At 42.6% G+C, this 25,101-nt stretch overlaps 1 pseudogene; it reads left to right on the plus strand.

Annotated features, from left to right (window-relative positions):
- Positions 1–1,554: 1,554 nt before the first annotated feature.
- The window catches only part of LOC115207189 (myosin heavy chain, skeletal muscle-like), a 31,508-nt pseudogene continuing 7,961 nt past the window's right edge, over positions 1,555–25,101 (plus strand).

Raw genomic sequence — 25,101 nt, forward strand, 5'->3', positions numbered from 1 at the left:
ATCAAACACATTGTTTCATTTGATTCATGCCATTCCATTTGCGCCGTTCGGCCATTATTATGAGCCGTTCACCCCTCAGCAGCCTCATGTGCTAAAATGTCCTGAAATAGCTCTGGCCTGCTATATCTAACAGATGCCCAAGAAAGTTTAAGCCATCAACGCAACACCTCTCGCCCTCCCATGGCAAGAGATAGCGCTATCTTAATCCTAGATTTCCATGTAGGACTTTGTTTTCTCCTATCGTCACAATGGAGCCCTGCACTCTCACACATGAGAAGATTTTAACCCTGTAATTTGTGTACTCTCTCTGTTTGTACTATGTCTTAAACTGAGGAAATAAAAAATGTATCACATTTTGGACACTTCTTCAGTACTGCTGTGGCTACAGTACTGGAACATGAAAGTGTGCTACTGTGCCTGTTTAACAATTTGATATTTCTAACAGTGAATCTTTCATTCAGAAATGCTGGACTCTGGCTTTGTTTATTCTGGGACACTTTGAAATGTGTCTTCCGCATTTAACCCAACCCCTCTGAATCAGAGAGGTGTGGGGGACTGCCTTAATCAACATCCACGTCTTCGGCGCCCGGGGAAAAGTGGGTTAACTGCCTTGCTCAGGGGCATTGGGCACAACATAATCCGAAAAACAATGAAAACAAACTGCAAACGCATCCAACAAGTTTGTAAGAGTCACAAGCTTGATGCAGTCATTGTGTGCTAAGAATATGGGACCAAATACTTTTGACTAAATTGAATACACTATAAGTGAATTTATCCAAATACTTATGACACCTTCAAATGGGGGGACAAGATACATAAAGTGCTTTCATTTCTAAAGGGTAAAACAGATAAGTATGAAAATACCATCAAATAAACATAAAATAAAACATTTGATCTCAAATCCAAAATGCTGGATTATAGAGCCAGATTGAAGGTTTTAGCTTCACTGTCCAAATAAATATGCAGGGGAGTGTATATAATAGTGATGAGTGTATTCTGTATAATATAGGCCTACCTGACAATGCTTTCACATGTAATAAGTGTAAATAATTGTTAATAAACTATTTAACTGTAAATGACTATGAGTTAACCACTGTGTAATAAGACAATTATTTAGAATAGATTTCAGGATGACACTTATATAGACCTATCTGCTCAATTGCATTTTAACTTTTTAAACCCCTTGGGTTTACAAATTCGCAGGGACCTTAAGCAGATGATAAATAAAAATGTATTGTTTCAGTCTAGCTAATAGCAATTACGCATTTTCATCCTGCATCAAGTAGATTGTGGTTCCACATCTAACAATGACTCAAAATGTACCCTACATAAAATAACACGGCTATAAAAATAGCCCTCGAGTTAACTCGAAGATAAAGACGTTGCTTTCCTTTTGTGTCAATTGAGACACGAGGTCACCACCAATAGGCGATGGAGGAGGTGGCATATGCTAATTAGGGACGGATCTACTCTGACAGTGACCTTGAGAAAGACAATAAATCGCGCACAAACCTCTCATAATAGTAATCCTGTTGTGTGCACCCTGAGGTCAGTTTATAACTTCCAACTCGTCTGTTTTTAGTTGTTTTTGTCACTACGCACCGGTACCATATCCATGTGTAGTTGTTTCTCATGTTTAATTTTTCATACAATGTATTTATTCTTGCTAAAAAAATTATGTTGATATTTCTGTTCTGCTAAAACAACTTTTCCGTATATTGTCAAGAATGGATATACTCGTTATATTACGCGCGAATTGTAAATGTTGATGTCTTCACTATACATTTACAATGTATAAAATAGTACAAATAAAGAAAAACCCTTGAATGAGCAAAAAATGTTACAAAATAATACAAAGAGTTTGAGAAATCTCTCCTGTCAGTGCGTCGGGAGCGTCTGCGTGTGGAGTTGCCAGTGCCATCATGTCCTGCTTTGATGCGAATAAGTTTGGAGAGCCTGGTACTTTTCTACGAAAAACTGATCTGGAGTTGATGGCTGCGCAAATCATCTCGTTTGATGGTGAAACGGGTTCCAGACGAAAAGGAGGATGAGATCAAGCAGCTCGACGGAGACAATGTTATCGTTGAGACCAAAGATAGAAGAAGGGTGAGTGCTGCGCTCAGGGATTTGACACTACAGTTGACACACAATCAGAAAATATTACCATGCATCAACCCTTCATTTCTTTGCAAGTGTTTATAGATTGAATAAAATACTAATAATAAATATAATATAATCATTTATTTTGATACATCATTATGAATTGTTTTAAAGAATAAAATGGTATATCGTTTGCAGTGACTGAATATGATATGAAAACATAACCAGAATATATATGACAACAGAAGCAGACCTCCCCAGTTCACCCTTGCCCATTGCCCCAGTCTCACTGCATTGCCTCTTCCTCCTTCCTCTCCCCAACTCTACAGTCTCTTACAGTGAAAGAGGAGGACATCCAGCAAATTAATCCTCCTAAATTTGACATGATAAAGGACATGGCCATGCTGACATACCTAAACAAGGCCTCTGTGCTCTGTCAATTATCTACGGTACACACCTGCTCATTCAAGGGATTTTCTTAATTTTTTACTATTTTCTACATTGTAGAATAATAGTAAAGACATCAAAACTATGAATAACACATATGGAATCATGTAGAAAAAAGCCACCCTTTGCCTTGATGGCAGCTTTGCACACTTGGCATTCTCTCAACCAGCTTCATGAGGTAGTCACCTGGAATGCATTTCAATTAACAGGTGTGCCTTGTTAAAAGTTAATTTGTGGAATTTCTTTCCTTCTTAATGCATTTGAGCCAATCAGTTGTGTTGTGACAAGGTAAGGGTGGTATTATGGCAAGAACAGCTCAAATAAGCAGAAGAGAAACAACAGTCTCTTCAAGTGCAGTCACAAAAACCATCAAGCGCTATATGAAACTGGCTCTCACGAGGACCACCACAGGAAAGGAAGACCCAGAGTTACCTCTGCTGCAGAGGATACGTTCATTAGAGTTACCAGCCTCAGAAATTGCAGCCCAAATAAATGCTTCACAGAGTTCAAGTAACAGACACATCTCAACTTCAACTGTTCAGAGGACACTGTGTGAATCAGGCCTTCATGGTCGAATTGCTGCAAAGAACACTACTAAAGGACATAAATAATAAGAAGAGAATTGCTTGGGCCAGGAAACACAAGCAATGGAAATATGTCCTTTGGTCTGATGAGTCCAAATGTGAGATTTATGGTTCCAACCGCAGACGCAGAGTAGGTGAACGGATGATCTCCTCATGTGTGGTTCCCACTGTGAAGCATGGAGGAGGAGTTGTGATGGTGTGGGGGTGCTTTGCTGGTGACAATGTCAGTGATTTATTTAGAATTCAAGGCACACTTAACCAGCATGGCTACCACAACATTCTGCAGCGATACGCCGTCCAACCTGGTTTGCACTTAGTGGGACTATCATTTGTTTTTCAACAGGACAATGACCCAACACACCTCCAGGCTGTGTAAGGGTTGTTTGACCAAGAAGGAGAGTAATGGACTACAAACTCCAGACAGTAATGGAATATGACTTGACTCAAGTAAAGCTTTACCAAATTACATGGTGACGTAGCACTACACTACACGTAGCACGTACACAAGCCTTTCGTAACAGCTTACTCTGTATCATATCTAAACAGATCATGAGAATCAGTCCATGCTCATTTAACCTTTAGTTAACTAAAACAAATTCTTATTTACAATGACAGCCTACCAGGGAAGAGTGGGTTAACTGCCTTGTTCAGGGGCAGAACAACAGATTTTTACCTTGTCAGCTCGGGGATTTGATCCAGCAGCCTTTCAGTTATTGGCTCAATGCTCTTAAGATTAGGCTACCTGCCTCCCCACCAATCACATAATTAAATCCATGTCAGAAAGTTTTGCTGTAACTACTGTTACAGTATACCCTGTATAGTTTGCTGATATTTCACATACTACTTCTAAAGCAGAAGTAAGTTAAGTTGTGACGTTCACCTTGTCACCGTATGAGAAATCTTACAGTATTCAGCATCCAAACACAGCCACTGTTATAGCATTTTTCTACAAAACAATATATACAGTTGAAGTGGGAAGTTTACATACACTTAGGTTGGAGTCATTAAACTCGTTTTTCAAGCACTGCACAAATTTCTTGTTAACAAACTATAGTTTTGGCAAGTCGGTTAGGACATCTACTATGTGCATGACACAAGTACATTTTCAGATGATTTCATTTATAATTCACTGTATCACAATTCCAGTGGGTCAGAAGTGTACGTACATTAAGTTGAGTGTGCCTTTAAACAGCTTGGAAAATTCCAGAAAATAATGTCATGGCTTTAGAAGCTTCTGATAGGCTAATTGACATTACTTGAGTCAATTGGAGGTGTACCTGTGGATGTATTTCAAGGCCTACCTTCAGACATCAGTGCCTCTTCACTTGACATCATGGGAAAATCAAAACAAATCAGCCAAGACCTCAGAAAAATAATTGCCTACCTCCACAAGTCTGGCTCATCCTTGGGAGCAATTTCCAAATGCCTGAAGGTACCACGTTCATCTGTACAAACAATAGTACGCAAATATAAACACCATGGGACTAAGCAGCCGTCATACCGCTCAGGAAGGAGACGCGTTCTATCTCCTGGAGATGAACGTACTTTGGTGCGAAAAATGCAAATCAATCCCAGAACAACAGCAAAGGACCTTGTAAAGATGCTGGAGGAAACAGGTACAAAAGTATCTATATCCACAGTAAAACGAGTCCTATATCGACATAATCTGAAAGGCCGCTCAGCAAGGAAGAAGCCACTGCTCCAAAACCACCATAAAAAAGCTAGACTACGGTTTGCAACTGCACATGGGGACAAAGTTCGTACTTTTTGGAGAAATATTCTCTGGTCTGATGAAACAAAAATAGAATTGATTGGCCATAATGACCATCGTTATGTTTGGAGGAAAAAGGGGGAGGCTTGCAAGCCGAAGAACACCATCCCAACCCTGAAGCACGGGGGTGGCAGCATCATGTTGTGGGGATGCTTTGCTGCAGGAGGGACTGGTGCATTTCACAAAATAGATGGCATCATGAGGAAGTAAAATGATGTGGATATATTGAAGCAACATCTCAAGACATCAGTCAGGAAGTTAAAACTTGGTCGCAAATGGGTCTTCCAAATGGACAATGACCCCAAGCATACTTCCAAAGTTGTGGCAAAATGGCTTAAGGACAACAACGTCAAGGTATTGGAGTGACCATCACAAAACCCTGACCTCAATCCTATAGAAAATTTGTGGGCAGAACTGAAAAAGCATGTGCAAGCAAGGAGGCCTACAAACCCAACTCAGTTACACCAGCTCTGTCAGGAGGAATGGGCCAAAATTCAGCCAACTTATTCTGCGAAGCTTGTGGAAGGCTACCTGAAACGTTTGACCCAAGTTAAGCAATTTAAAGGCAATGCTACCAAATACTAATTGAATGTATGTCAACTTCTGACCCACAGGGAATGTGATGAAAGAGATAAAAGCTGAAATAAATCATCCTCTCTACTATTATTCTGACATTTCACATTCTTAAAACAAAGTGGTGATCCTAACTGACCTAAGACAATTTTTACTAAGATTAAATGTCAGGAATTGTGAAAACTGAATTTAAATGTATTTGGCTAAGGTGTATGTAAATTTCTGACTTCAACTGTATGTATGTATATATATATAGTGGCAGACCAGGGGGTTTGGTCAAGACGTTTACACAGATCAGACAGAGTATAATTAGCTCGGTTTCAAGGGTTTTTATTAAATAATAAATCAAAAGAAGAGGATAGGTCTCCCCATGAGACCCTCTCTGGGATACCGTCTTCTGGGCTCCGGGTCTCGCTGTATCCTGTTTGGCTGGCACTCACTCACTCACCGCCTCCAACTGCATAGAAGTTACCTCACACACACACACACACACACACACACACACACACACACACACACACACACACACACACACACACACACACACACACACACACACACAGGGGAGGACTGGGGGAAGTGTGTGTGTGTGTGTGTGTGTGTGTGTGTGTGTGTGTGTGTGTCCCTTCTGGCAGCTTTATGGGCCTTGCACAGCTGGTGAGCAATCCACCCTTGATTACTCACCAGCTCCCAATCAGCCCCAATTAGTCCTGTCTGGAGAGCCCGTCGAGACCTGGCACGTCCAGCAGATAGAGCCACTGCCTCGTGATGTATACTCCATCTGTTACCAAGCCTCGACGAGTCTCCCCCTGGTGGCTGACCTGCTGTACGCCACTATATCTATCTATATATATATATATACACACATACACACACACACACACACACACACATACATACATACATACATATACACACTGCTCCAAAAAATAAAGGGAACACTAAAATAACACATCCTAGATCTGAATGAATTAAATAATCTTATTAAATACTTTTTTCTTTACATAGTTGAATGTACTGACAACAAAAATCACACAAAAATAATCAATGGAAATCCAATTTATCAACCCATGGAGGTCTGGATTTGGAGTCACACTCAAAATTAAAGTGGAAAACCACACTACAGGCTGATCCAACTTTGATGTAATGTCCTTAAAACAAGTCAAAATGAGGCTCAGTAGTGTGTGTGGCCTCCACGTGCCTGTATGACCTCCCTACAACGCCTGGGCATGCTCCTGATGAGGTGGCGGATGGTCTGCTGAGGGATCTCCTCCCAGACCTGGACTAAAGCATCCGCCAACTCCTGGACAGTCTGTGGTGCAACGTGGCGTTGGTGGATGGAGCGAGACATGATGTCCCAGATGTGCTCAATTGGATTCAGGTCTGGGGAACGGGCGGGCCAGTCCATAGCATCAATGCCTTCCTCTTGCAGGAACTGCTGACACACTCCAGCCACATGAGGTCTAGCATTGTCTTGCATTAGGAGGAACCCAGGGCCAACCGCACCAGCATATGGTCTCACAAGGGGTCTGAGGATCTCATCTCGGTACCTAATGGCAGTCAGGCTACCTCTGGCGAGCACATGGAGGGCTGTGCGGCCCCCCAAAGAAATGCCACCCCACACCATGACTGACCCACCGCCAACCCGGTCATGCTGGAGGATGTTGCAGGCAGCAGAACGTTCTCCACGGCGTCTCCAGACTCTGTCACGTGCTCAGTGTGAACCTGCTTTCATCTGTGAAGAGCACAGGGCGCCAGTGGCGCCCTGTGGCACAGGGCGGATGCTTTAGTCCAGGTCTGGGAGGAGATCCCTCAGGAGACCATCCGCCACCTCATCAGGAGCATGCCCAGGCGTTGTAGGGAGGTCATACAGGCACGTGGAGGCCACACACACACTATTGAGCCTCATTTTGACTTGTTTTAAGGGCATTACATCAAAGTTGGATCAGCCTGTAGTGTGGTTTTCCACTTTAATTTTGAGTGTGACTCCAAATCCAGACCTCCATGGGTTGATAAATTGGATTTCCATTGATTATTTTTGTGTGATTTTGTTGTCAGCACATTCAACTATGTAAAGAAAAAAGTATTTAATAAGATTATTTCTTTCATTCAGATCTAGGATGTGTTGTTTAAGTGTTCCCTTTATTTTTTTGAGCAGTATATATATATATACACATACACACACACACACACACACACACACACACACACACACACACACACACACACACACACACATACATATATGCTGGCAAAACTGCCAACCCAAAACGTGTCATTCAGTATTTTGCCATTGTAGCATTTCTTGGGGAAGCAGCTGCTATAAAAGGAGTAAGGTCAATATGGCATTACGAATTTTTCTTTCCCTCCCCCTTTCAAAAATGTTTTGGGTTTTTTTTGTCATAAGAACTCACTCAATGTTTTCCCTCTTCCTTTATGGCATCTTGGTCTTACTCCATCATTGAGCATCTAAACAGTGAATGTACATTTTCATTCTTACTGCCCTTTGTGGCTAAAAGTCTGCTCTTATTTGTCATGTGTACAGCCCTCTTTCGTTACTGCTTGTTATCTTTACATTTTTTAAATGATTTTTGATTTAGATTTTCCTCTTTAAACTTTTTATAAAAATTGATAAAAAGTTTAAAGAGGAAAATCTAAATAAAAAATCAAAATAGGGAGTGAGAAGAAAATGTAAATGGTGGGGCTGTAACGATGTTAATAACAACAGACTGTTTCAAAAAGGAAAGTTCAGAGTGATATTTCAATAACCTGGGGAGAGGAGCTACCATATCTACTATCAGATCATGTCTCAGAAGAAACCAGAACTTATTGGTAAATTAGGATCAAATCCAATACTACTCAGAAAGTGCTGCAGTGTTTGTTGACCCAATCACATGAGTTTTGATTGACAAAGATAGTCTCCTCCACAGGCTGAAGGCACTGAAAGTAAGGGGGACTACCAATTTGAGACATTGCACAAAAGTGGACTGACTATTGTCTAATAATCAAGACATACATAGAGACCACATCAGGACCATATACATTGTAGCCTCCAACCAGATTGTTATGCTTGTGTGTGTCTCATCATGAACATCTTCTGTATGTTTGTCCAGGTGCTGACAAAGGCTCCTCCCTAATGGAAGTCAGTTCAGCTGACCTCAAGGGGCTCCTGCACCCCAGCGTGAAGGTGGGGAACGAGTACGTGGTAAAGGTACAGAGCGTCGAACACCACCACATAGTCAAAGGACATTACTCAACTGCATCTGTACGGTGAATTTAGGTTCATTTGTGTTCATTTAGCTCCTTGATTAGCATTCCAGCAGGGATAGGTTCTTAATCTTCAATCAAATACTCAACACATCACAGACCATAGAATCTGCTATCCAAGCAACAGGGAGTACCCATGCGAATGACAGCTGTGTACCCTGTGTGTACCCTGTGTGTGCCGTGTGCGTGTGTGTGCATACAGTTGAAGTCGGAAGTTTACATACACCTTAGCCAAATACATTTAAACTCAGTGTTTCACAATTCCTGACATTTAATACGAGTAAAATTTCCCTGTCTTAGGTCAGTTAGGATCACCACTTTGTTTTAAGAATGTGAAATGTCAGAATAATTGAAGAGAGAATTATTTATTTCAGCTTTTATTTCTTTCATCACATTCCCAGTGGGTCAGAAGTTTACATACACTCAATTAGTATTTGGTAGCATTGCTTTTAAATTGTTTAACTTGGGTCAAAGGTTTTAGGTAGCCTTCCACAAGCTTCCCGCAATAAGTTGGCTGAATTTTGGCCCATTCCTCCTGACAGAGCTGGTGTAACTGAGTCAGGTTTGTAGGCCTCCTTGCTTGCACATGCTTTTTCAGTTCTGCCCACAAATTTTCTATAGGGTTGAGGTCAGGGCTTTGTGACGGCCACTCCAATACCTTAACTTTGTTGTCCTTAAGCCATTTTGCCACAACTTTGGAAGTATGCTTGGGGTCATTGTCCATTTGGAAGACCCATTTGCGACCAAGTTTTAACTTCCTGACTGATGTCTTGAGATGTTGCTTCAATATATCCACATCATTTTACTTCCTCATGATGCCATCTATTTTGTGAAATGCACCAGTCCCTCCTGCAGCAAAGCAACACCACAACATGATGCTGCTGTAACAGTTTAGCTTCCCTCCCTCTCCTCGCCCCAACCTGGGCTTGAACCAGGGACCCTCTGCACACATCTCTGCACACATCAACAACAGTCACCCACGACATCCCACCTCAGATGAGGTATTGAACCTAAGGATGTGTTTGTTTGCTGATATGTTTTATGATAAGAACCTGTATCTGTTTGCAGGATTTGTTTTATGTATTGTACTGTATTTGAGTGCATGATGCATCTCAGATTCACTATCTGTACTGTATGTTAAGTTGAGCCTTGTTTCTCCAGCCTCTGTGGGATCATGTCCATCCTTGAAGATAAGTGCATGTCACAGGAAGGCCAAAAAGATCATCAAGGACAACAACCACCCGAGCCACTGCCTGTTCACCCCGTTACCATCCAGAAGGTGAGGTCAGTACAGGGGCATCAAAGCTGGGACCGAGAGACTGAAAAATAGCTTCTATCTCAAGGCCATCAGACTGTTAAACAGCCATCACTAACAGTGAGGCTGCTGCCTACATACAAATCATTGGCTACTTTAATAAATGGATCACTAGTCACTTTAATAATTCCACTTGAATGTTTACATATCTTGCATTACTCATCTCATATGTATATGCTGTATTTTATACCATCTATTGCATCTTGCCTATGCTGCTCGGTCATTGCTCATCCATATATTTATATGTATATATTCTTATTCCATTCCTTTACTTAGATTTGTGTGTATTAGGTATTTGTTGTGCAATTGTTAGATCACTTGTTAGATATTGCTGCACTGTCGGAACTAGAAGCACAAGCGTTTCGCTACACTCGCAATAACATCTGCTAACCATGTGTATGTGACCAATAAAAATTGATTGGATTTGTTCCCCAAGGCGACAGACAACAGCTTTAAAGCCAAGTTTTACGACAACCATATTGCAAAGTCAGCTAACTTCCAGAAGCCACAACCTGATAAGAAGCGCAAGTACGAGGCCCACTATGAGCTGATGCACCACGCTGAAGTGGTAAGTATGTAACAATGGTATACTATTGTATTACTTTAGATAGTGTTATTTGATATAACTTCCATAATGACATGTCTTAGCGAAGTAATAATATTTTTTTCAATTGAAGTTTGTTTCTTAAAAATACAATTGGCACAAAGCAATCAAATCAAATGTATTTATAAAGCCATTTTAACATCAGCAGATGTCAAAGTGCTTATACAGAATCCCAGCCTAAAACCCCAAACAGCAAGCAAAGCAGACAAACAGTATAGGTTTCATTTTTCACCCACAACTCTCAATATGACTCTTTTGGCAGTAGTTAGAGCAACTTTTAGCCACATGAGCTTCTCAATCCATCAATATCAGTGATATTCAGTAAAAGCAGAGCAGGATTTTGTGGTACCCCGAGTATCTCATTTCTATACCAGAAAACCATGTGTCCTCCTATTTTCAATTTAGGGTACATAGTAATTATCTTGTACTCCATATAAAAACAGAAACTATTAAGATGTTAATGGTTGACTTCATCCTGACACTCCAGGTACCGTACAACATCATTGGCTGCTTGGATAAAAACAATGACCTGTTTTATAAGACGGTGGCGTTGTGCTTCCAGAAGCCCTCCAACAAGCTGCTGGCCTGCCTCTATAAGAACTATGTTGGCTCTGACTCAGACCAAATGACTGGAGGCAAGGAGAAGAGGAAGAAGGCTGCCTCATCCCAGTGCGTCACAGCTACATAAGGTGAGAGGGACAACTTCATCTTTTGGCAAGTTGCTCGCAAAGTAGATCATATAGCTAATATAATGCAATCATGCTAGTTTATACTTTATCTAGTAGACAGTAAAATTATACAAGTATTACAGTTTAATAAATAAGCAGAAAGGACATAGCTAGTTAGGCAGTGAAGCTGATTCTACATTGAGAGATAATCTATCCAGTGCTGAGAAGGAGACAGTTAAGACTTGTAGTGATGTTTAGGGAAATTATCACATGAACATCACTTTAAGTCTCTGCTGGCTCCACTCTCATATGCATCACATACTGTTTCCTCCCTGAAGTCAATGGAAGAGCTTCAGCTGTGCACAACAACTGAAGGAGTGAGGGAGAGCATATTTTCATTAACTGCAGCAAGAACTTAGATATTGACTAGTTTATTTTTGAAAACGCTATATCCACACATTTTTCACATTTGTGTTAATTCATCAGAAAGTATTGCTTATGGGTATCTTCATGTGTTTGTAAAATATTCTTATTCTCAGACTTTTAATTAATAGATTTTAGATGTGTATGAAAATGTATTTTTTGCAAAACGCTATATTTCCATTGTTTAGCTGAAATGGAATGTTTGTATCCTGTATATTTGACTGTGATATGTGGTTGTCTCACCTAGATTATCAGGAATCAAGGTAAGACCCAAGTGCAGGGCCAAGCAAACGACAGGCAGGGGTTGATAATCCAGAGCAGAGGACAAGATACAGGACAGCAGGCAGGCTCAGGGTCAGGTCAGGCAGAGGTTGGTAATCCAGAGCAGAGGACAAGATACAGGACAGCAGGCAGGCTCAGGGTCAGAGAGGCAGTGGTCAGGCGGGCGAGTAAAGGGTCCGGACAGGCAAAGGTCAAAAACCAGGAGGACAAGAAAAAGAGAGACTAGGGAAAAACAGGATCTGAGACAAAACGCTGGTAGGTTTGAACAAACAAGACAAGACCAACTCCCCAGGGGATAAGTGGGGAAGATGCGCCACCTGGAGGGGGTGGAGACAAGCACAAGGACAGGTGAAACAGATCAGGGCGTGACATAGATAAATGCACTTACTTTATGTCGCTCTGAATAACAAGCTGGTGACTAACCTCTGCTGCATTCATTTTGTCCTTAGCCTTATCCCCAACAAGACCAAGACTCCAGGTACAGCATTCAACTGAGATCCAATGAAATCTGAGTGCCAAGGAAATTGTAGGAACATATGTTATTTACTGTAAGTGCTCTTACAGTATCTTTTCTCTGATTGATAACCCCCTCTCCTCCGGTACTCTGCAGTGATCATGGATGCCTTCTTGAAGCTGCACCAGCTTTGCTGGAACGGTTTGCTGGAGGGTATCAGGATCTGCAGGAAGGGATTTCCAAACCACATAATCTACGCAGAGTTCAAACAGTGGTGAGTGTGATAACACACTTTCATTCCCACAACACACACATACAAATAAATTTGGAATCAATCATATACAATACAATGTTTTCTTTTTACTCACAGCCATCGCATCCTGAACCCACATGCCATCCCTGATGATGTGTTTGTGGACAGCATGAAAGCAACAGAGAAACTGCTCGGGTCCTTCGAGGTAAACCACAACCAGTACAAGTTTGGACACACCAAGGTAGAAGGCGGAGGCTTTACATGTCTGTTTGGTCAATTAATCACATTAACACACATTGGATCTATAGGCAAATGAAGTTGTACAGTGGCTTGCTAAAGTATTCCCCCTTGGCATTTTTCCTATTTTGTTGCCTTACAACCTGGAATTAAAATATATATTTTTGGGGGGGTTTGTATCATTTGACTTACACAACATGACTACACCTTTGAAGATGCAAAATATTTTTGTGAAAAAAATTAAATAATAACACAAACAGAACTTGAGCATTCATAACTATTCACCCCCCCAAAGTCAATACTTTGTGGAGCCACCTTTTGCAGCAATTACAGCTGCAAGTCTCTTGGGGTATGTCTTTATAAGCTTGGCACATCTAGCCACTGGGATTTTTGCCCATTCTTCAAGCCAAAACTGCTTCAGCTCCTTGAAGTTGGATGGGTTCCGCTGATGTACAGCAATCTTTAAGTAATACCACAGATTCTCAATTGGATTGAGGTCTGGGCTTTGACTAGGCCATTCCAAGTCATTTAAATGTTTCCCCTTAAACTACTCAAGTGTTGCTTTAGCATTGTCCTCTTGGAAGGTGTCAACAGGGTCATTTACCTGTTGGAAGGTGAACCTCCATCCCAGTCTAAAATCTCTGGAAGACTCAAATAGGTTTCCCTCAAGAATTTCCCTGTATTTAGCGCCATCCATCATTCCTTAAATTCTGACCAGTTTCCCTGTCCCTGATGATGGAAAAACATCACCACAGGGATAATGTTCTCGGGGTGATGAGAGGTGTTGGGTTTGCGCTAGACATAGCATTTTCCTTGATGGCCTAAAAGCTACATTTTAGTCTCATCTGACCAGAGTACCTTCTTCCATATGTTTGGGGAGTCTCCCACATGCCTTTTTGCAAACACAAAGTGTTTGCTTATTTTTTTCATTAAGCAATTGCTTTTTTCTGGCAACTCTTCTATAAAGCCCAGCTCTGTGGAGTGTACAGCTTAACGTGGTCCTATGGACAGATACTCTAATCTCCGCTGTGGAGCTTTGCAACGCCATCAGGGTTATCTTTGGTCTTTTTGTTTCCTCTCTGATTAATGCCCTCCTTGCCTGATCTGTGAGTTTTGGTGGCTGGCCCTCTCTTGGCAGGTTTGTTGTGGTGCCATATTCTTTCCATCTTTTAATAATGGATTTAATGGTGCTCCGTGGGATGTTCAAAGTTTTGGATATTTTTTTATAACCCAACCCTGATCTGTACTTCTCCACAACTTTGTCCCTGACCTGTTTGGCGAGCTCCTTGGTCTTCATGGTGCCACTTGCTTGGTGGTGCCTCTTGCTTAGTGGTGTTGCAGACTGGGAATCTTTCAGAACAGGTGTATATATACTGAGACCGTGACACTTAGATTGTACACAGGTGGACTTTATTTAACTAATTATGTGACTTCTGATGGTAATTGATTGCACCAGATCTTATTTAGGGACTTCATAGCAATGGGGGTGAATAAATATGCACTCACCACTTTTCCATTATTTTCTTTTTGAAACAAGTAATTTTCTTAATTTCACTTCACCAATTTGGACAATTTTGTATATGTCCATTACATGAAATCCAAATAAAAATCAATTGAAATTACAGGTTGTAATGCAACAAAATAGAAAAATGCCAAGGGGGATGAATACTTTTGCAAGGCACAGTATGAGATCTTACTGACTAGGTCTGGATGGGGTTCTCCTTCTCTAGGTGTTATTTAACACATTTAAGGCGGGTCTGCTGGGGCAGCTGGAGGAGATGAGGGATGAGCATCTGGTCAAGGTCCTCATGCTGCTCCAGGCTGTCAGCTGAGGATAGATCTCCAGAATGTGATGGCCAGAAGGTAACAGATGATGGCTTAATTTGATTTGATAATGTCAAGTGCTCTAGTAAAGTACCTAAATGAAGTCAGTTGTCCTAGAGTATTGGGGAGGTACTGTATTATCTCTTTGGAGTGCAGGAGTATTGTCAGATCATAATGGAACAATTCCGGAACACTTCATAGGAATATGAAGACATCAGTAAAAACATACCAACTTCTCCACCAGTTGCTTCCTCCAGCAGGTTCAATAGTAATGTGATCAGGTGCACCGTTTCAGTTTGTGATATATTATGCCTTTGTGCACACTCTCATGGTCTAGTATGTGTGGTATGCAAGGGCAATGTTAGCAGTGTGTGTGAGGCGTGTGCTTGTCCATGTATGGTTACCATGCAAGTGTGTGGCCCCCATGTTAATATTGACCCCATTCCCCCCTTGCTCACACACATTCCTCCCCACTCGTCCCAACCCCTCTCCCCTCTATGCTCTCCCTAAATTAAACAATGCTGATGGTGTCCTTAGAGCCAGGTGGCGACATGTGTCAAGTAGCAGCTGCTCGGGCCCACCCTAAAAATACCCGCGCCTGCCCCGTGGCCCCTGGCCTCTTTTGTTCAAGGCGCCTGCAGTTCTAAGTGAGCACATAGATGGGATATGTGGTGGGTGACAGAGGATTATAGCCTGCCGTCTAACAGAGGGCTTTAGTTTCTAAATAAACACAGAGACGCTCACGTTTGAAAGGCAATGAGCACAGAGTCACCTCTGAAATGCAATCATACTCATACCACAGCGACCACCCATTCACCCTGCTACCCCTGACACCCTGCCTGACCATGGCCCTGCACTCACTCAGGCACACATTCACAACTCTGACAGGAAGTGCCTGACCATGTTGCAAAAAGGTCATTTTTGTTTTGATACAATGCCACATCGTATTGTCTGTTATTAGATTTCTTAGTTTTACATTTTTTCCAGACAACTAAACTTTGACATTCCCCATAATCTTCCCTAAAACAGTAGGAAGGTTGTTTGGAGCAAGAGAAGAAGGTGCGAATGGACCTGGAATGGGTCAAGTGCAAGCTGGAGGGGGACCTGAAGTTATCCACGGAGTCTGTCATGGACCTGCAGAATGACAAGCAGCAACTTCAATAGAAGCTGACCAAGTGAGAACAATCTACGTACATGATTGAAGACTGATCAGTTCTCTGGTCAATGATCAATTAAAAAATATGAATTTAATCTACTCTTCTTTCGATTCAGGAAAGACTTTGAGATTAACCAGATCACCACCAAGATTGAAGATGAACAAGCCTTGACCATTCAGCTCCAGAAAAATATCAAGGAATAACAGGTATGAATGTACAACCGGGTCTAGAAATACTAACAGCAATTTCTCATGACTATCATATAATACTATTACATTTCTCAATAGATTACAAAGATCATAGACCACAAGCTGAAAATATCCATTGATCTCTTCGTCTATGCCCATGTCTTCTCCCAGGTTCGTATCAAGGAGCTGGAGTCTGACCGGGCGTCCTTTGCCAAGGTGGAGAAGCAGCTGGGTGATGCCAAGATGGAGGCGGACGATCTGGCATCCAACGTGGAACAGCTCTCCAAGAGCAAGGTAGAGAGATGAGCATACGTACACCTGTTCAGAAGTATGTCAAGTATATGTGGGCTGGTTCTGCAGCTGATCCCACTTGTATTTCCAGGCTAATGCTGAGAAGATGTGTCATCTGTATGAGAACCAGATAAGCGAGTCCAAGGACAAGGTGGAGGAGCACCAGAAGTAGAACAATGACACCAACACCAGGAGAGAGCCCATGCTCAGGCCGACTATGGTGAGGCCCTGTCCTAGAGTATTATAGAGACAGAATGTGTAAAACCCAAGGTTCCATTTTAAAATCCCCCTTCCCTGACTGACTGGTCTCCCACTCTCTCCCCACCCCTGTAGCCGAGTTTGTCAGAAAGCTGGAGGAGCGGGAAGCCGTGGACACTCAGCTGCAGCGCACCAAGCATTCCTTCTGTCAGAATGCTGAGGAGCTTAAGAAGCAGCTGAAGGAAGAAAAGGCCAACATGTCAGCAGCCCTATTCTGTAGTGGAGTGCTTATTCAGAATTGGGAATGACATGGGAATTAATGGGATTGGGAATAATAGTATTTCTGGTTCCAGCATCAGTCTGGTGGCAAAATGAGAATGTATAAACATCTCAATATACATACACCACCTAGTTGTTGTGCTTAAAATACGACTGACCTTACCTCCTTCCACCATCTTGGCGCTATCTCCACTATCATTGTCTTCAGGCATAGAGTGCCCTGGCCCATGCTTTCCAGTCCTCCTGCCATGACTGCGACCTGCTGAGGGAACAGTATGATGAGGAGCAGGAGGCCAAGGCTGAGCTGCAGCGAGCCCGGTCCAAGGCCAACGCTGAGGTGGCTCAGTGAACGTTACCGTCAATACTACTCACCAATGTGCAATCATTGGACAATAAACTAGACGAGGTACGATCACGAATATCCTACCAACGGGACATCAAAAACTGAAATATCCTATGTTTCACGGAATCGTGGCTGAATGAAGACATGGATATTCAGCTAGCGGGATATATGCTGCACCGGCAAGATAGAACAGCACATTCCGGTAAGACGACGGGAGGCGGTCTGTGCATATTTGTAAACAACAGCTGGTGCACGAAATCTAAGGAAGTCTCTAGATTTTGCTCGCCCGAAGTAGAGTATATTGTGATACATTGCAGGCCACACCACTTGCCTAGAGAGTTTTCAGCTATACTGTTTATTTACCACCACAGACAGATGCTGGCACTAAGACCGCACTCAGACAGCTGTATAAGGAAATAAGCAAACAGGAAACCACTCACCCAGAGGTGGCGCTCCTAGTGGCCGGAGACTTTAATGCAGGGAAACTTAAATCAGTTCTACCAAATTTCCATCAACATGTTAAATGTGCAACCAGAGGGAAAAAAATTATAGATCACCTGTACTCCACACACAGAGATGTGTACAAAGCTCTCCCTCGCCCTCCATTTGGTAAATCCGACCACAACTCTATCCTCCTGATTCCTGCTTACAAGCGAAAATGAAAGCAGGAAGCATCAGTGACTCGGTCGATAAAAAAGGGGTCAGATGAAGCAGATGCTAAACTACAGGACTGTTCTGCTATCACAGACTGGAACATGTTCCGGGATTCTTCCGATGACATTGAGGAGTATACCACATCAGTCACTGGCTTTATCAATAAGTGCATTGAGGACGTCGTCCCCACAGTGACTGTATGTACATAGCCCAACCAGAAGCCATAGATTACAGGCAACATTCGCACTGAGCTAAAGGGTAGAGCTGCCGCTTTCAAGGTGTGGGACTCTAACCCGGAAACTTACAAGAAATCCTGCTATGCCCTGCGACAAACCATCAAACAGGCAAAGCATCAATACAGGGCTAAGATTGAATCATACTACACCGGCTTCGCCGCTCATCTTATGTGGCAGGGCTTGCAAACTATTACAGACTACAAAGGGAAGCACAGCCGCGAGCTGCCCCGTGACACGAGTCTACCAGATGAGCTAAATCACTTCTATGTTCGCTTCGAGGCAAGCAACACTGAGGCATGCATGAGAATGTCATGACGTTGTCCTGTTGGGGGAGGTTTATGACCCCCATAAATACCTTTCCCCTTTTCTCTCTCTCTAATTTATAGAGTTGACTCTTGTAAAGCCTTTGTAACATCGAGAGTCTGGTAACATCAAAAGGTGGGAAACGGAACCATATTTTGGTAATCCAACCAGTTGAAAATATGCATTGGTACTTAATGAATATGATCTCAGATCAGTTGTTGTCTGAGACATTACTACTAATGACAGGATGACATAAACTGTATCTTGGAAAGTCGACACATTCTAGTTATTAGATTCACATGGAATTGTTGTGCAATTTAAATGTTTAAATATGAAACTATTTGTGAAAAGATGAAATGTAATTTTAGCTTCTTAAATGAGAGAATGGTTTGTCATAGAGAAACTCTTCTCACTCAGAGGCCCTGCCCAAGTGAACAGACATTGATTGTAAACTATGAAACACCTTCTTTCTCCACTTTATAAACCCGTTGATGAAAATTAAACTTTCTGTTCCAAGGACATGAGGACTTGCGGTCCCCACGTTGAAAGGACAAAGATCACCTACAGAACTAAGCCAACCTCAGCGTGAGCTCTGGTTGAACGACAAGGACCTAACAAAATTAGCATTGCATTTCAACTTGAAGATGACGATCAACACGCCGAAAGGATGAATTTCGACTATACCAGCCAGAATATAGCATGAGCATGAAGTATGGCAACTTGGTATGAACTTTGAACTCTTATTCACTAAAGAAGTGATGCTTCCTAGTCGTTGCATTAGCAACAGCAGCTGTAAATGTGGGCTAGGAGAGGACGGACAGAGTATCCATTCTACCATGCTCCAGTTCACCACTGGACATTCTTCAGAGGACAAGAAATCCATGCTGGACAACCCGGCCTTCTATCTACGACCAATCTACCGAAGCGCAGCTCAGAGTAAATATTTATTGCATTTTCCTTTTTCAAATGGGCGGTTATTTAGAATGCATAAGATACTGTATTTACAATAGCATAGCTGCCTACAGCCCGATAGAGACACAAAATCTTTTTGTTCCTCAGTCTTCCTGCTCTTTCATTCAAAACCCAACCCTCTTTCTTTGTGTAACCAGCCGTCATATCTGTTCCGTCCGCTAGGGACGTTTTCCTTATGACATAATTTGTAATCAATGTATGATCCATTCTGTGTAGATGTAATTATGTGTGATTATTTAGGTATTTAGTAAATAAATAATTAAACCACATTTTGAATTGCTGATTCAACTTGTTAGCCAGGGTTTGTGAAGATAACCAAGAATTTACAACTTTCAGATGAGACTGAATAAGGTGAGGATTCAATATTGACTGCTATTGAGGTAAAAGATTACCAGGTCTTTAAGAGTTTATTCGGAAGATAACAGCTCTATAAACATTCTTTCGTGGTGCCCCGACTTTCTAGTTAATTACGTTTACACGAATAGCTTAATCAGGTAATATTAATTACAGAGAAATTATTTTATAGAATAGCATGTCATATCACTTAATCCGGCATAACTAAAGACACGACAAGAGCATCAGCTGTTCTGGACGACTGTGTGATCACTCTCTCCATAGCCGACGTGAGTAAGACCTTTAAACAGGTCAACATACACAAGGATGCGGGGCCAGACGGATTACCAGGACGTGTGCTCCAGGCATGTGCTGACCAACTGGCAGGTGTCTTCACTGACATTTTCACCATGCCCCTGATTGAGTCTGTAATACCAACATGTTTCAAGCAGACCACCATAGTCCCTGTGCCCAAGAACACAAAGGCAACCTGCCTAAATGACTACAGACCCGTTGCACACGTCCATAGCCATTAAGTGCTTTGAAAGGTTGGTAATGGCTCATATCAACACCATTATCCCAGAAACCCTAGACCCACTCCAATTTGCATACCGCCCGAACAGATCCACAGATGATGCAATCTCTATTGCACTCCACACTGCCCTTTCCCACCTGAACAAAAGGAACACTTATGTGAGAATGCTATTCATTGACTACAGCTCAGCGTTCAACACCATAGTACCTTCAAAGCTCATCACTAAGCTAAGGATCCTGGGACTAAACCTCCCTCTGTAATTGGATCCTGGACTTCCTGACGGGCCGCCCCCAGGTGGTGAGGGTAGGTAGCAACACATCTGCCACGCTGATCCTCAACACTGGAGCTCCCCAGGGGTGCGTGCTCAGTCCCTCCTGTACTCCCTGTTCACCCACGACTGCATGGCCAGGCACGCCTCCAAAACCATCATTAAGTTTGCAGACGACACAACAGTGGTTGGCCTGATCACCGACAACGACGAGACAGGCTATAGGGAGGAGGTCAGAGACCTGGCCGGGTGGTGCCAGAATAACAACCTATCCCTCAACGTAACCAAGACTAAGGAGATGATTGTGGACTACAGGAAAAGGAGGACCGAGTACGGCCCATTCTCATCGATGGGGCTGTAGTGGAGCAGGTTGAGAGCTTCAAGTTCCTTGGTGTCCACATCAACAACAAACTAGAATGGTCCAAACACACCAAGACAGTCGTGAAGAGGGCACGACAAAGCCTATTTCCCCTTAGGAGACTGAAAAGATTCGGCATAGGTCCCCAGATCCTCAAAAAGTTCAACAGCTGCACCATTGAGAGCATCCTGACTGGTTGCATCACTGCCTGGTATTGCAACTACTCTGCATCTTAACCTAAGGCGCTACAGAGGGTAGTGCGTACGGCCCAATACATCACTGGGGCCAAGTTTCCTGCCATCCAGGACCTATATAATAGGTGGTGTCAGAGGAAAGCCCATAAAATTGTCAGAGACTCCAGTCACCCAAGTCATAGACTGTTTTCTCTGCTATCGCATGGCAAGCGGTACCGGAACGCCAAGTCTAGGACCAAAAGGCTCCTTAACAGCTTCTATCCCCAAGCCGTAAGACTGCTGAACAATTAATCAAATGGCCATCGGACTATTACATTGACCCCCACCCCCTCCATTTGTTTTATACACTGCTGCTACTCGCTGTTTATTATCTATGCATAGACACTTCACCCCTACCTACATGTACAAATTACCTCAACTGACCAGTACCCCCTGCACACTGACTCGGTACTGGTATCCCCTGTATATAGCCTCGTTATTGTGTTACTTTAAATAATTGTTATTTTATTTTGGACTTTAGTTTATTTGGTAAATATTTTCTTAACTCTTCTTGAACTGCACTGTTGGTTAAGGGCTTATAAGTTAGCATTTCACGGTAAGGTCTGCACTTGTATTTGGCGCATGTGACAAATAAAGTTTGATTTGATTTTGATGGTTTTTGCTACTGTACTTGAAGGAACTTAGAAAGTTCTTGAGATTTTCCATATTGACTGACCTTCATGTGTTAAAGTAATGATGGACTGTTGTTTCTCTTGTTTATTTGAGCTGCTCTTGCCATAATCAAATCAAATGTATTTATATAGCCCTTCCTACATCAGCTGATATCTCAAAGTGCTGTACATAAACCCAGCCTAAAACCCCAAACAGCAAGCAATGCAGGTGTAGAAGCACGGTGGCTAGGAAAAACTCCCTAGAAAGGCCAAAACCTAGGAAGAAACCTAAAGAGGAACCAGGCTATGAGGGGTGGCCAGTCCTCTTCTGTCTGTGCCGGGTGGAGATTATAATAGAACATGGCCAAGATGTTCAAATGTTCATAAATGACCAGCACGGTCAAATTATAATAATCACAGTAGTTGTCGAGGGTGCAACAAGTCAGCACCTCAAGAGTAAATGTCAGTTGGCTTTTCATAGCCGATCATTGAGAGTATCTCTACCGCTCCTGCTGTCTCTAGAGAGTTGAAAACAGCAGGTCTGGGACAGGTAGCACGTCCGGTGAACAGGTCAGGGTTCCATAGCCGCAGGCAGAACAGTTGAAACTGGAGCAGCAGCACGGCCAGGTGGACTGGGGACAGCAAGGAGTCATCATGTCAGGTAGTCCTGATGCATGGTCCTAGGGCTCAGGTCCTCCGAGAGAGAGAAAGAAGGAAAGAAAGAAAGAGAGAATTAGAGAGAGCATACTTAAATTCACACAGGACACCGGATAAGACAGGAGAAATACTCCAGATATAACAGACTGACCCTAGCCCCCCGACACATAAACTACTGCAGCATAAATACTGGAGGCTGAGACAGGAGGGGTCAGGAGACACTGTGGCCCCATCCGATGATACCCCCGGACAGGGCCAAATAGGAAGGATATAACCCCACCCACTTTGCCAAAGCACAGCCCCCCACCACTAGAGGGATAACTTCAACCACCAACTTACCATCCTGAGACAAGGCCGAGTATAGCTCATAATATGGACTTGGTCTTTTACCAAATAGGGCCATCTTCCGTATTCCAACTCTACCTTGTCACAACACAACTGATTGGCTCAAATGCATTAAGAAGATAAGAAATTCCAGAAATTAGCTTTTAACAAGGCACACCTGTTAATTGAAATGCATTCCAGGTGACTACCTCATGAAGCTGGTTGAGAGAATGTCAAGCGTGTGCAAAGCTGTCAAGGCAAAGGTTGGCTACTTTGAAGAATCTCAAAATTTGTTTAACACTTTTTTGCTTACTACATGATTCCATATGTGTTATTTCATAGATGTGATGTCTTCACTATTATTCTACAATGTAGGGAATAGTAACAATAAAGAAAAACCTTGAATGAGTAGGTGTGTCCAAACTTTTGACTGGTAATGTAAGTATTCACACCCGAGTCAATCCATGTTACAATCCCCTTTGGCAGCGATTACAGCTGTGAGTCTTTCTCAGTAAGTCTCTAAGAGCTTTGCACAGTTGGAGTTGTACTCAGTGATGTGTTGTGTTGAATTTGCCCCAAATATAACACTTTGTATTCAGGACATAAAGTTAATTTGTTGGAAAACCTCCCAGGTCTTTGTGGTTGAATCTGTGTTTGAAATTCACTGTTCAACTGAGGAACCTTACAGATAATTGTATGTGTGGGGTACAGAGATGAGGTAGTCATTCACACTATTATTGCACACAGAGTGAGTCCATGCAACTTATTACAAGACTTGTTAAGCAAATATTTACTCCTGAACTTATTTAGGCTTGCCATAACAAAGGGTTTAAATACTAATTGACTGAAGACAAAAACAGAATTCCACTTTGACATTATGGGGTATTGTGTGTAGGCCAGTGACAAAATCCTAATTTAACCCATTTTCAATTCAGGCTGTAACACAACAAAATTAGGAAAAAGTTAGGGGGGATACTTTCTGAAGGTCAATCAGTTGTCACTTTTTCGTGGATTTAGTTACTACTATACCAGGTTTGAAAGTAAAGAGCTGTTATTCAAATGTCATTGTATGTAAACCTCAGAAGTCTCACTCACTTTGTCTCCTCCAGCTCCTCTGTCCTCTGGATGGCGTCTGTCTCATACTTCAAATCAAATCAAAGTTTATTTGTCATGTGCACCGAATACAACAGGTGTAGACCTTACAGTGAAATGCTTACATACATGCTCTAACCAATAGTGGAAAAAAGGTATTAGGTGAACAATAGGTAGGTACAGAAATAAAAACAACAGTAAAAAGACAGGCTATATACAGTAGCGAGGCTATAAAAGTAGCGAGGCTACATACAGACACCGGTTAGTCAGGCTGATTGAGGTAGTATGTACATGTAGATATGGTTAAAGTGACTATGCATATATGATGAACAGAGAGTAGCAGTAGTGTAAAAGAGGGGTTGGCAGGTGGTGGGTGGGACACAATGCAGATAGCCCAGTTAGCCAATGTGCGGGAGCAGTGGTTGGTCGGCCCAATTGAGGTAAATATGTACATGAGTGTATAGTGACTATGCATATATGATAAACAGAGAGTAGCAGCAATGTAAAAAGAGGGGTTGCGGGGGGGGGGGGCTCACAATGCAAATAGTCTGGGTAGCCATTTGATTACTTGTTCAGGAGTCTTATGGCTTGGGGGTAAAAACTGTTGAGAAGCCTTTTTGTCCTAGACTTGGTACTCCGGTACCGCTTGCCATGCGGTAGTAAAGAGAACAATCTATGACTGGGGTGGCTGGGGTCTTTGACAATTTTTAGGGCCTTCCTCTGACACCGCCTGGTGTAGAGGTCCTGGATGGCATGCAGCTTAACCCCAGTGATGTACTGGGCCGTACGCACTACCCTTTGTAGTGCCTTGTGGTCAGAGGCCGAGCAATTGCCGTACCAGGCAGTGATGCAACCAGTCAGGATGCTCCCGATGTTGCAGCTGTAGAACCTTTTGAGGATCTCAGGACCCATGACAAATCTTTTTAGTTTCCTGAGGGGGAAAAGGTTTTGTCGTGCCCTCTTCACAACTGTCTTGATGTGTTTGGACCATGATAGTTCATTGGTGATGTGGACACCAAGGAACTTGAAGCTCTCGACCCGCTCCACTACAGCCAGATTGATGTTAATGGGGACCTGTTTGGCCCGCCTTTTCCTGTAGTCAACGATCAGCTCCTTTGTCTTGCTCACATTGACAAAGAGGTTGTTGTCCTGGCACCACACTGCCAGTTTTCGGACCTCCTCCCTATAGGCTGTCTCATCGTTCTCGGTGATCAGGCCTACCACTGTTGTCGTCAGCAAACTTAATGATAGTGTTGGAGTCATGTTT

This window comes from Salmo trutta, chromosome 14, assembly GCF_901001165.1.
Source record: "Salmo trutta chromosome 14, fSalTru1.1, whole genome shotgun sequence".
In the NCBI taxonomy this organism is placed as follows: domain Eukaryota; kingdom Metazoa; phylum Chordata; class Actinopteri; order Salmoniformes; family Salmonidae; genus Salmo; species Salmo trutta.